The 9,248-nt window shown below is 51.2% G+C and overlaps 1 protein-coding gene across 38 annotated transcripts in view; it reads left to right on the top strand.

Moving 5' to 3' along the window:
* The first annotated feature begins 7,212 nt into the window (after window positions 1-7,212).
* The window catches only part of LOC130522329 (adhesion G protein-coupled receptor L3-like), a 123,306-nt gene continuing 121,270 nt past the window's right edge, over window positions 7,213-9,248 (top strand). For 27 of the 38 annotated variants that reach the window (XR_008949596.1, XM_057026545.1, XM_057026579.1 and 24 more), the window contains exon 1: window positions 7,213-7,720. The gene's annotated coding sequence lies outside the window, so the exon portion shown is untranslated. The remainder of the gene's footprint in view (window positions 7,721-9,248) is intronic. The other 11 variants (XM_057026574.1, XM_057026571.1, XM_057026581.1 and 8 more) reach the window with 1 other exon arrangement.

Here is a 9,248-nt window from a genome sequence, read left to right as displayed (position 1 = left end):
CCCTATAAAGGGAGAAAAAGGCAGCTGTGATGCCTTTTGAAATACTGAGGAGACTTCTCCAGCAAATTAGTGCACGGCAGAGCTGAATTCTTAATGTCAGCCTGATACAAACATTGCTGGAGGGCATCCAGTCTCGGCCGAATCAACACGAAATTGTGTCGAGCTTCATCTTCCATCGCGCAGCTATCTGATCGCGCCCCCCGTGCTTTTTTTCCACGATAAATAATTTTGGGAGAATCAGCGCATGAGTCAGTCGAGACGTCTCTGGCTCGCTGCTGGTAAAACACAAACTCAACAAGCCGCCCAAGGTCGTGGCGATAACGCCCACGTTCACGCTGCCTCGGATTATGGGTTGAAAAGTGGAAGTGCCCTCTTGGACAGCACTGTTTTTGATACGCCATGAAATACCCTGTCAGGGAACACTTTAAAAGGGCTTAAAGTGACACAAGTGTCATCTGTTGTGCCTCTGGACAAGTCCTCAGGAAACCCCATAGAAAAATGCCCCCAAATGCACCGTTTGATTGGTCAGAACACTCCAACGAGCCTTGAAGGATGCCTGGAGCAAACGGACTAAAGTGCCCTACAGGCTCCCTATATTGGAATTTCCAGTGTAACATCACACATGACAAAGTGCCCTCTTAGTTGTCCTCTTGGCCCCTAAAGTGTCCCCACAAACTACACTAAAGTGCAACAAAAAGTGCCCTCTTTATTTCCATACGGGAGGAAATGGAACAACTTTGCCACTACTCCACCCAGAAGGTGCCTTTCTGGTGAGGAAGGTTATAAAGTGCCCCCAGAGCTCCTGTCTGTTGTGTAAAACATGACCTGCTGACCTCTAGGTTTCAGCTGGCACAGCTCAGTTCACCAAAATCGCCCCTGAAATGGACAAAAATGCAATAAAGCTGCTGTTTATGAGCACTTTATTGGACAAAATGCAGCCTTAGTTTCTTCCAAACTCTCCCGCGATGTCAGATGAACAGTGGATAAGAAAGACCTGCTGGAATCCTGCTTTAATTGGAATGTTATGGATTTCTTCTTCTCTTTCAGGTCCGGGATAAAAGTGAGCACAGCTGATAAAACCTGAATTCTCTGCCCATCCTGTTTATAGGATTATACATTCTGTTTCAAGTGGCGCTGCGCCATGCTTATCAAATTTGATGAGCTCTTTTCTGGAAATGAAATGCATCAAGAAGTCCGGCGGGATGAAAGCTTTCGGCCGTTAACTCGCTCTTCGGATCAAACGGCTGCAAAATACCCTTTTACGAGCATCGTCTCTGGTACGGGCACGGAACTGGAGGAGCTGGTATTTTACAGCTGATAGTCTGAACACGAGGACTTTCGGTTATTAAGGCCTCAGAGGGAGTGAAGGAGGGGGCAGGGTCAGTCGGCGCCGCGTGGCTTCAACAAAGGCGAAAGAAAAAGTGGATTTCAGGGAGCTGATAGCGGCTAAATCCCTTCTCCGTTCATATCTTCACTTCCACGTCCCTGCTAGCCGCCAAATAACTCCACTCTCACTTGGACGTTAACTGGACGCCGAAAAAGGCGAGACGCGAAGGTGAGGCGGCTTTCTCGTGGGGGGGGGGGGGGGGGGGGGGGGGCGCCCACTTTCAGAAGATTATGCATTTAGCGTGAGTTTTTAAACCATTAGGTATCCATTAACCTACAATGTGTGGCGCTAGCGACGTGAGCAGGGCACTTCCTGTTTAACCCATAGCGATCGGTTTTGCTAGCGCCTATCCCAGAAGGTATCGAGCAGGAGGCAGGATACTCCCGGGAAGCTGGGGGTTTTCCACAACGGTGATGGCGTCTGATGGTTCACCTCCCGCTTTAGCTTTTCCACGTAGCCTCGTGGAACAACAGAAGGGTTCGCTGGTGGAGTCCGATGGACCGATGAGCTAAAGTCTTTGTTGGGGCCTGTTTTCCTGCCATTTTCCAGGTGTCTCACCAGCTCTCCAAACTCCACCACGCTGGTTCCAGCTCCAGACGTGGACAAATTCATTAGCGCGATAACCATTCAAAGGAGCATCGATCAGTTAAAGCGAGCGAGAACAAGAACATTCCAGACTTTTACTGCATGACGGATATGCGCCGCGGTTCGATGAAATGCGAGTCGGGTCAACTGCTGTCGATGTGTTGGAGTTGGCAGCTGCGTGATTGCCGGCTATAGGCTGCTGATTGATAGCCTGGCACAGGGGCTTATTTCGGACAATTTATTGCCACCATCTTCATTTCAAGTGGACGTTGCACTCTCCAGAAATTACAACCTGTTTCACGTAGAGGAGCTCGAGAGGCTGTTAATCGACCCGGCAACCTCCGGATGCGATCCCCAGCAGGAAGTAGGCCCCTCCGGTGGATGTTCAACATTTTCAGCAATTAGTTACATGAAAATAGCATTTCAGAAGATTTGACGTCCAGGCTAATCCGCCCTGCTAGCATCACGGTCCTCCTGGCTAATTTGCAGTTGTGTGATGCAACTTTTGCAAAGTCCTTAAGTGTTTTTCTTTAAAAAAAAAAGAAAAAGAAAAGCACCGCGGACGACTGATGTGATGATGAATAATGCAGTGGTGTTTGTGAGGACGGTTCAGGAAGTAAGAGACGTGGCGGAGGGGCGACGGGGCGGAAATAAGCGTTGCCCAGCGTCTCCGCCAAAACTGCCGGCTTGTTGATTGACTTTCCATGTCGTGACACACATGGATACCTTAACGCCGCCGCGCAACCTGCGCTTCCTGACAGCCAGGTTAATGAAACTTTGATAATAGCATGAATTAAAGATCCCGCCGCGCTAAAGTAAACAACTGGTGCCAGTTCTTGATCAAGAGTCGACTTTGAGTGAAGGAGAATTTGTTCTTACATTATAAGAGAGCTAATTGCTCGTCTTTCTGAGAGACTGGACGATTATGCTCTCTATCGACCGACTCCTCAAACTAGCTTGAGGTAAACTTTGTTTCCACCACTTTTGGGCTAACCGAGTAGCAACGACGTGCACACCGACACGGTCAACTTGAAGCGTAATGATCACAGCAGAGACACTCGACAGACTGATTATTAACCAGGTAACATCGCGGCTGCATCTGCCTTAGCTTGTCCTAGAAAGTTTCTTTTTCAGCGCGCCGGCTAGAACTCTGAAACAGGAGGAGCCGAACTGGGACGTCTGGAACGTCTGTAGATCTGAACGCCATCCCCAAATTACTGATCCCTTTAAATAACTCCTGAAAAGCTCCTGCGGAGGTTGTGGCGATAAAATAAACTTTGCCTTTCAAGCACGCGCAAATGTTCCAGGAGGGCGCGCGGATCCGAGCAGGAACCATCCCGAAGCACCTCGCTGTGGGCTCAAGGAGTCTCTTTTTAGCATAAAAAGCTTCGGTTTTTCCCTTTCTCTTGCGTCTATATGTGTTTCTGTGCTTTTTCAGTCCTGCGGCGCCTTGAATCCTCACAAAGGCTGTGATCAATACCAGAACTCCCATTGTTATGCGACTTGGCTATATTTAGCACGTGCTAGCTCAGTATGATCCTATTATGCCGGTGCAACAAGTGGCTCATATGCAGCTAACATGATGCTAAATGAATCATCTTTTAACTTAAGTGCCCAAAGTCATCACATGGGTAAGATTCTATTTCACCTCCATCCAGAAAGTGGGTATCTCGTGCACACTCACGCTCACACACCCACACGCCGTCACGACCGGCTGACTCGTGACCGCCCGGGCCGCTCGTGCACCCTAAGAACGTTTGGTCGTAAGTCCGCTGTTGCCACATCATTGATTTTTGGTGCTTCTCTGTGTTTCTTGAAGGCGAGGGTTGAGCGGTCGCCCTCCGAGCCGGAGCGAACGGCAACCGCAGGTGCTGCTGGGAGATCGGAGGAGTTGCGGATGATGTAAGGCTGGATGTAGGCAGGCGTGCGGTGCCCACTGACTTGTACCAGCTCGCACTCCATGTTCAAAAATTCCAACGTTCAAGAACCCACATCAGGGTTACGGATGAACCCGGCAGGATTCCGGCTCGAGGGCGAGTTTATGATTACTATTATGAACGTTGGTTCAAAGATTCGCTCCGATGGTGGAAATCTGGGAGCAAAAATAGCTGAAATCAGTAGTAGTCAAACAGCTTTGGGAAAAAAGCTGTAACCTCCAAAATAGAGTTATTTATTGTACTCAACAGCGCCTCTTGTGGAATAAAGAAGAACGACTAGAATATTGTATCCCAAATTCAAAGATTTGGGGTTTTAGGCCTAATCCCTCCACCATGAGCACCTTCAATGTTTTCCTTTGTTTTCCTGGTAGAAAATAAGAAATTAGTTCTACTTCCTGTAGGATTTGTATCCATTTTTTCCTAAAGACGCTCCTGTTTGCAGATAAAGATCTATTCCCAGGTCTATTCTCCTTCAGGATTAGCCGCGGATTAGCTCCAGTGGCTGCGTTTCCTTTGGAAATTTGGGATTATCCAAGAAAACTAAAAAAAAGTAGTCAATCAAACCAATAAATTCAAGCTGGAGAATCTTGTCATATGAAGGAAACTCGTTAATCCTGTCGCAGCAGAAATTTTCCAGAGGCCTCGTTCCCTAAACCGACTCCCCGCAAACCCGGCCCCCGGCTAAGCCTCCCCAAGAAGCTGGTTTTGGCGGCAGCAGAAGTAAATCTCAACGCCGCTGTGCTCGTTTCTAGGCTGAGTAGCCTGGATAAACATGGGAAATGGCTCCGACATTATTGGAAACCATTTGCACAACAACTGTTGCCATGCGCCCTAATTTTCCTGAATGGCTCTGTCGTTGGCAGGAGTGTCCTGCAACAGCCTGGCGAGAACGTGACGGACGCTTTATGGCGCCGTGCGTCACGTTATGGAGTCCTGTTATTGTGGCGTTTCAGGCGCTCCCTGTTTAGCCGATCCATCGTTGGCAGCTGGAAACTTAGCATTAGCTTGTAATGCCGACAGTTAGACAAAGCGCGACGGAGCCGAACCGGTGATGTTTACATGGAGAAACTGGGAGATTTGCCGGGGAAGTCATTTGGTGGAAAACAGAATGAGTCACGAGCTAATTCAGATGAGTTGCCGCTAGTTAAATAGGAAAAACATAAACAAGTGCTAATCTAGCGTCCTAGCCTGGTGCAAGAGGACTTTGAGTCACTTTATCTATAGATTCCACAAACAAACTGCTTTGATGTGTGTTTACATTGCTGGAGGTGTCCACGCTACTGCTGTTTCTGGTCGCTAGCGGTCTTTTTGGGCCACTTTTAGTTGTTAGCGTTGATTTGTCGACAGTTTGTCAAGCTAAAAGCTGCCAAATCTTTCCCGACATGTACCCCAGTTTGCGCAGGGAATGTCAAAGGGAATATTTTCCCATCCTTTGTCAACGTGGATCGAGAGCTGAAAGAAGCGACGATTTGCGCAGCCGTCGAAAAGCCTCTTGACAGCGACTGTGTGCTTCGGCGCGATCGATCGCGTTTATACTCGCTGAATTTTACAATGAAGCGTCATGTTGTTTGATGTCCTAACCTCAGTTAAGATCCTTTTTATTCTTCTGCCTGACAGGAATAAAGCTGTCTCACGTCTCCTGACTTTCTTATTAAGCTAAAGAAATCTCCTCTAGCGTGAAGAAATCCCCGCGCCGGTCCACTTCCTGTAAACGCTAGACTGGTTTGAATGGATATAAAGTGTATTCTGAAGCCCCAGCTAGCGATAGCTATGGAGAGCTCTGATTAGCTTGTACTGGCACGTCCTCTCAAAAAGAAACGGCTGGAGATTCATCTGTTTCAGGGTTTTTTCCCGCCACTTTCCCGCCGTCTCTGTCCTCCTCGATGCTAAACCCCTCCTCTCTGGCCTTCGTTTCTGGGTTTTTGAGAGGTCGGCGCAGCTGTTTGTGCTTTAAACAGGAAGAGTGTGTGACTGTGGGATGAAAAGTCTGGCTTGTGTTCCATTATCCTGGAGGCATCTGCATCCCGAATGCTGCCGCAGCTCCGGCCTCTGCGGCTCGGCCCTCCGCGCATACATGTGGCGGCGGGTATGGAACGGCGCTTTGAAGTCAAGTGCGCCGGCGAACAGCTCCACCTGAAAGAATTCCATTTGCACGGAAGGTGCGAGGAGCCACAAGTCCTCCGACGGCGAGGGCGTCTCTTCAGGGGATTCCAAACAGGAAGTGTGTCGTTTGATCCATTAGCTGATTGTTGACTGACTGCGGCTGCAAAACTGCACCCAAGAGGGCAACGGAGACCCCCTGGGGGGCACAAGGATCCATCTGCTGGGCACTGTAGCGCTGTTTTATCTTTAACGGGCACTTGGATACCTGGCCTGGCCCCCGTGCCCGCTGGAAGAGCCCCCGAAGGGTCATGTGATCCGTTTGTGCTCTGAAAGGGCACCTTAATGGGCAGTTAACATGTTCTGTGTTCCTCTCACCGGGAGGGCACCTAATTGCCTTTTCTTTGGCAGACCTTCTCGTTCTTTTGATGAAGGGCACTCAAGCGGGCCATTTATCAGGATTTGTCCATACGGAGGTCATCTGAGGCTTCCATGCGAAGGGCATTTTATGAGCTGGTTCCCTAAGAGGACACTTTGTGGATTTCATAGACTGGAAAACCAACATAGTCCTGGATCATGGTTCCTCAACACAACATTGGGCACTTTGATGTTTTTGACACTCATGTTTTGTTGGGTGGAACCATAAAAGGACCTTGAGCACCAGTAAGGGCACTATTTTCTCATTACTTGGCCAGATGGATGCCATAAAATTACTGTGGTGGCTGCTTTTCTTCACTAGAAGTTTGATTTTCTTTTCACTCTTCGCGTCGAGTCCAGAGAAAATAAGTGAAAAAATAAAATCAAACCATCTTTAACAGCTTCTGGCACATTTTTCGAAGCAAATCATTTCCTTTTAGGATGAAATGAAAAGAAAAGATGGAACTGTCAGGGACCCCCCCCCCCCCCTTCCTCCAGCCCCCATTAACGGAGGAAAATTTGCATTTTCCTCCATTAACTGAAATTCTGCATTTCATTGATTGACCTGCCCCTTTCAGGATTTATTCTTCCTTATTTCGGGGGGGGGGCATTTGACATAAATATTGCATAGACGGAATGGAACATCACGCGGAACTCCCAGCAAGCCCGGGGCTCCTCATACTGGTGGGACTGGGTTCCGTCCCGCCGGTGGCCTCTAGGTGGAGCCCGAGTATCCCGCCAGAGCGGCAGCGGCTCGCCCCCCCCCCAGATCGCTCAACTACTCCCAGCCAGCGCGCACGATTGTCACAGTCGCAGAGAGCTCAGTATTTTCGGGGGCACAAGAACAACTTTGAGTCTTCTCTCGCCCCCCCCCGACGCACGCTCGTGGAGCTCCGCTCCGTGTTGAATTCTTCTGGATACTCTTCTTGGGGTTTTTATTTTTTTTGTGCGTGTGCGTGAACGGCGAGGGCTGCGTTCGCTTCCTGAGCCTCCAAGACGTGATGTAGCCCCCGCACAGAAGGACGCCTGGTACCATAAAGGGATGTAAGGTGGAAGTGGGAGACATCCGCGGAGCCTCAACGCCTGGAAAACCGCACCAGCGTCAGCGGGACGCGGAGATCGCTGCTGCACGCGCGTGTTATTGTTCCGTTGACGCGGATATTTGAACGCGGAGGCTGGAACCCGCACGCCTCCCTGGACCCGCACGCCTCCCTGTCTGCACCCCGGACGCGGTGCGGTCGGACGGTACCCGACGGCCCGGAGAGATTATCGGACGGGAAGGACGCGAGCGGCGGTAAGTGCCCCTTTCCGCGCACACGCACCCGCACATCCGCGCTGGATGAGACCCCCGCGGCGGTGCCGACCCGCGCCCCGCGCTTTAATTACGCTCGGGGGTCCAGGTGCGCGCGGCTCATCGATGAGCTGTATCGATTATGAATCAAGTGATGAAACGGATCATTTTCGGAGGTCAGACGCGGGTTGCGCGTCCGCGGAGGAACTTTGCGCTGGGGGGGTTCGGTGGGGGGGGGGGTTAATTGCGCGAATCTGAGCAGCTGATGTGAATCAGGGATCAAACGTTGCGCCGAGAAACGCACCGCAGGGCCGCGCGTGCGGCAGCGAGAGCCGCGCGACGCGCACGAGAGGGGCTGTTGTGCCGGAGCCCAAATGAGGCGGTTAGTGAATGAAAGAGTGAATGAGTGGACGGTGTGGTGGCCCGCGCACACGCGATAATGAGCGTGCGTGTGTTTAAAGTCTCCGAAGCCGCTTCAGACCAGCCACACACACACACACACACACACACACACACACACACACACACACACACACACACACACACACACACACACACAGGTTCAGGTTCTGCGACCCTACAGGGGACATTTGATGTGGTTTTTCAGGCTCTGACTTTTTGCTGCGTCTTTTTTTGCTTGTTCCTCACAATTCTGGGTTCGTTTGGAGCCATCGGTGAGAAACTCGCTTCTTCTTCCTCTTCATTGTGTGTCGTTGCCGCTGACATGGAGCCACTTCAGTCCCATGATTGATTTCCTGCCCTCTCTTTTTTGTTGTGTGTGTGTGTGTGTGTGTGTGTGTGTGTGTGTGGGGGGGTGCAATAGGAAGGCAGGGGGGATGTGATTTGTTGTGGCAGCAGCACGAGCAGAGACGTTGCCTCTCGGATTTCTCTTCGTTAGGTTTGCTTATGTCGGGGCCTCGGCTCCGGCTCCTGTCTCCCGCTGCGGGGGCCTTCGGCGTTGTGTCAACTCGGAGAAGCGTTCTTCCGAGATCGGCCTTTGGAGCAGCTGTCGACGCCTGATGGACCATCACCAGGAGGTGAATCTTGGGCGAGTTACGGCCTGGTTCCCAGCCCTCCCAGTCCTCCCAGTCCTCCCAGTCTCCTGGGCTGGCTGACGTTCTTCTTCTTCCATCATCAGTTGCCTCCTGCTCTCTTCTTCTGCCCTTTCCTCTCTCAGCCGGTGGCAGAAAGCAGCGTGAGGCTGCCAGTTTATTACTGCACCGACTTTAGCGTGGGCGGGCCCCCGGCCCCCGCAGCACCGAGGCCCCTCAGTTTTTGTAAGGTCCCAAAGGCCGCGGCGGTCGTGCTGTTAGGAGCCAGACGGGTCGGGCCTGGCGGGGCCCCTACTCGTCCAGCGCTGTCACTAAAGCAGGGAAGAAAAAGTGTGTGTGTGTGTGTGTGTGTGTGTGTGTGTGTTGGGGGGGGGGGGGGGGGTCCTCACCTCTTCACACTTAACGCGCTCGTGCACGAAGGTTCTGACGGCGGCTTTGACAGGAAATGATGGGAGAGACGGACAATCGCTCGGCTGGTT

This window comes from Takifugu flavidus, chromosome 3, assembly GCF_003711565.1.
Source record: "Takifugu flavidus isolate HTHZ2018 chromosome 3, ASM371156v2, whole genome shotgun sequence".
In the NCBI taxonomy this organism is placed as follows: Eukaryota; Metazoa; Chordata; class Actinopteri; order Tetraodontiformes; family Tetraodontidae; genus Takifugu; species Takifugu flavidus.
This window is presented reverse-complemented; position numbering and strand designations above follow the sequence as displayed.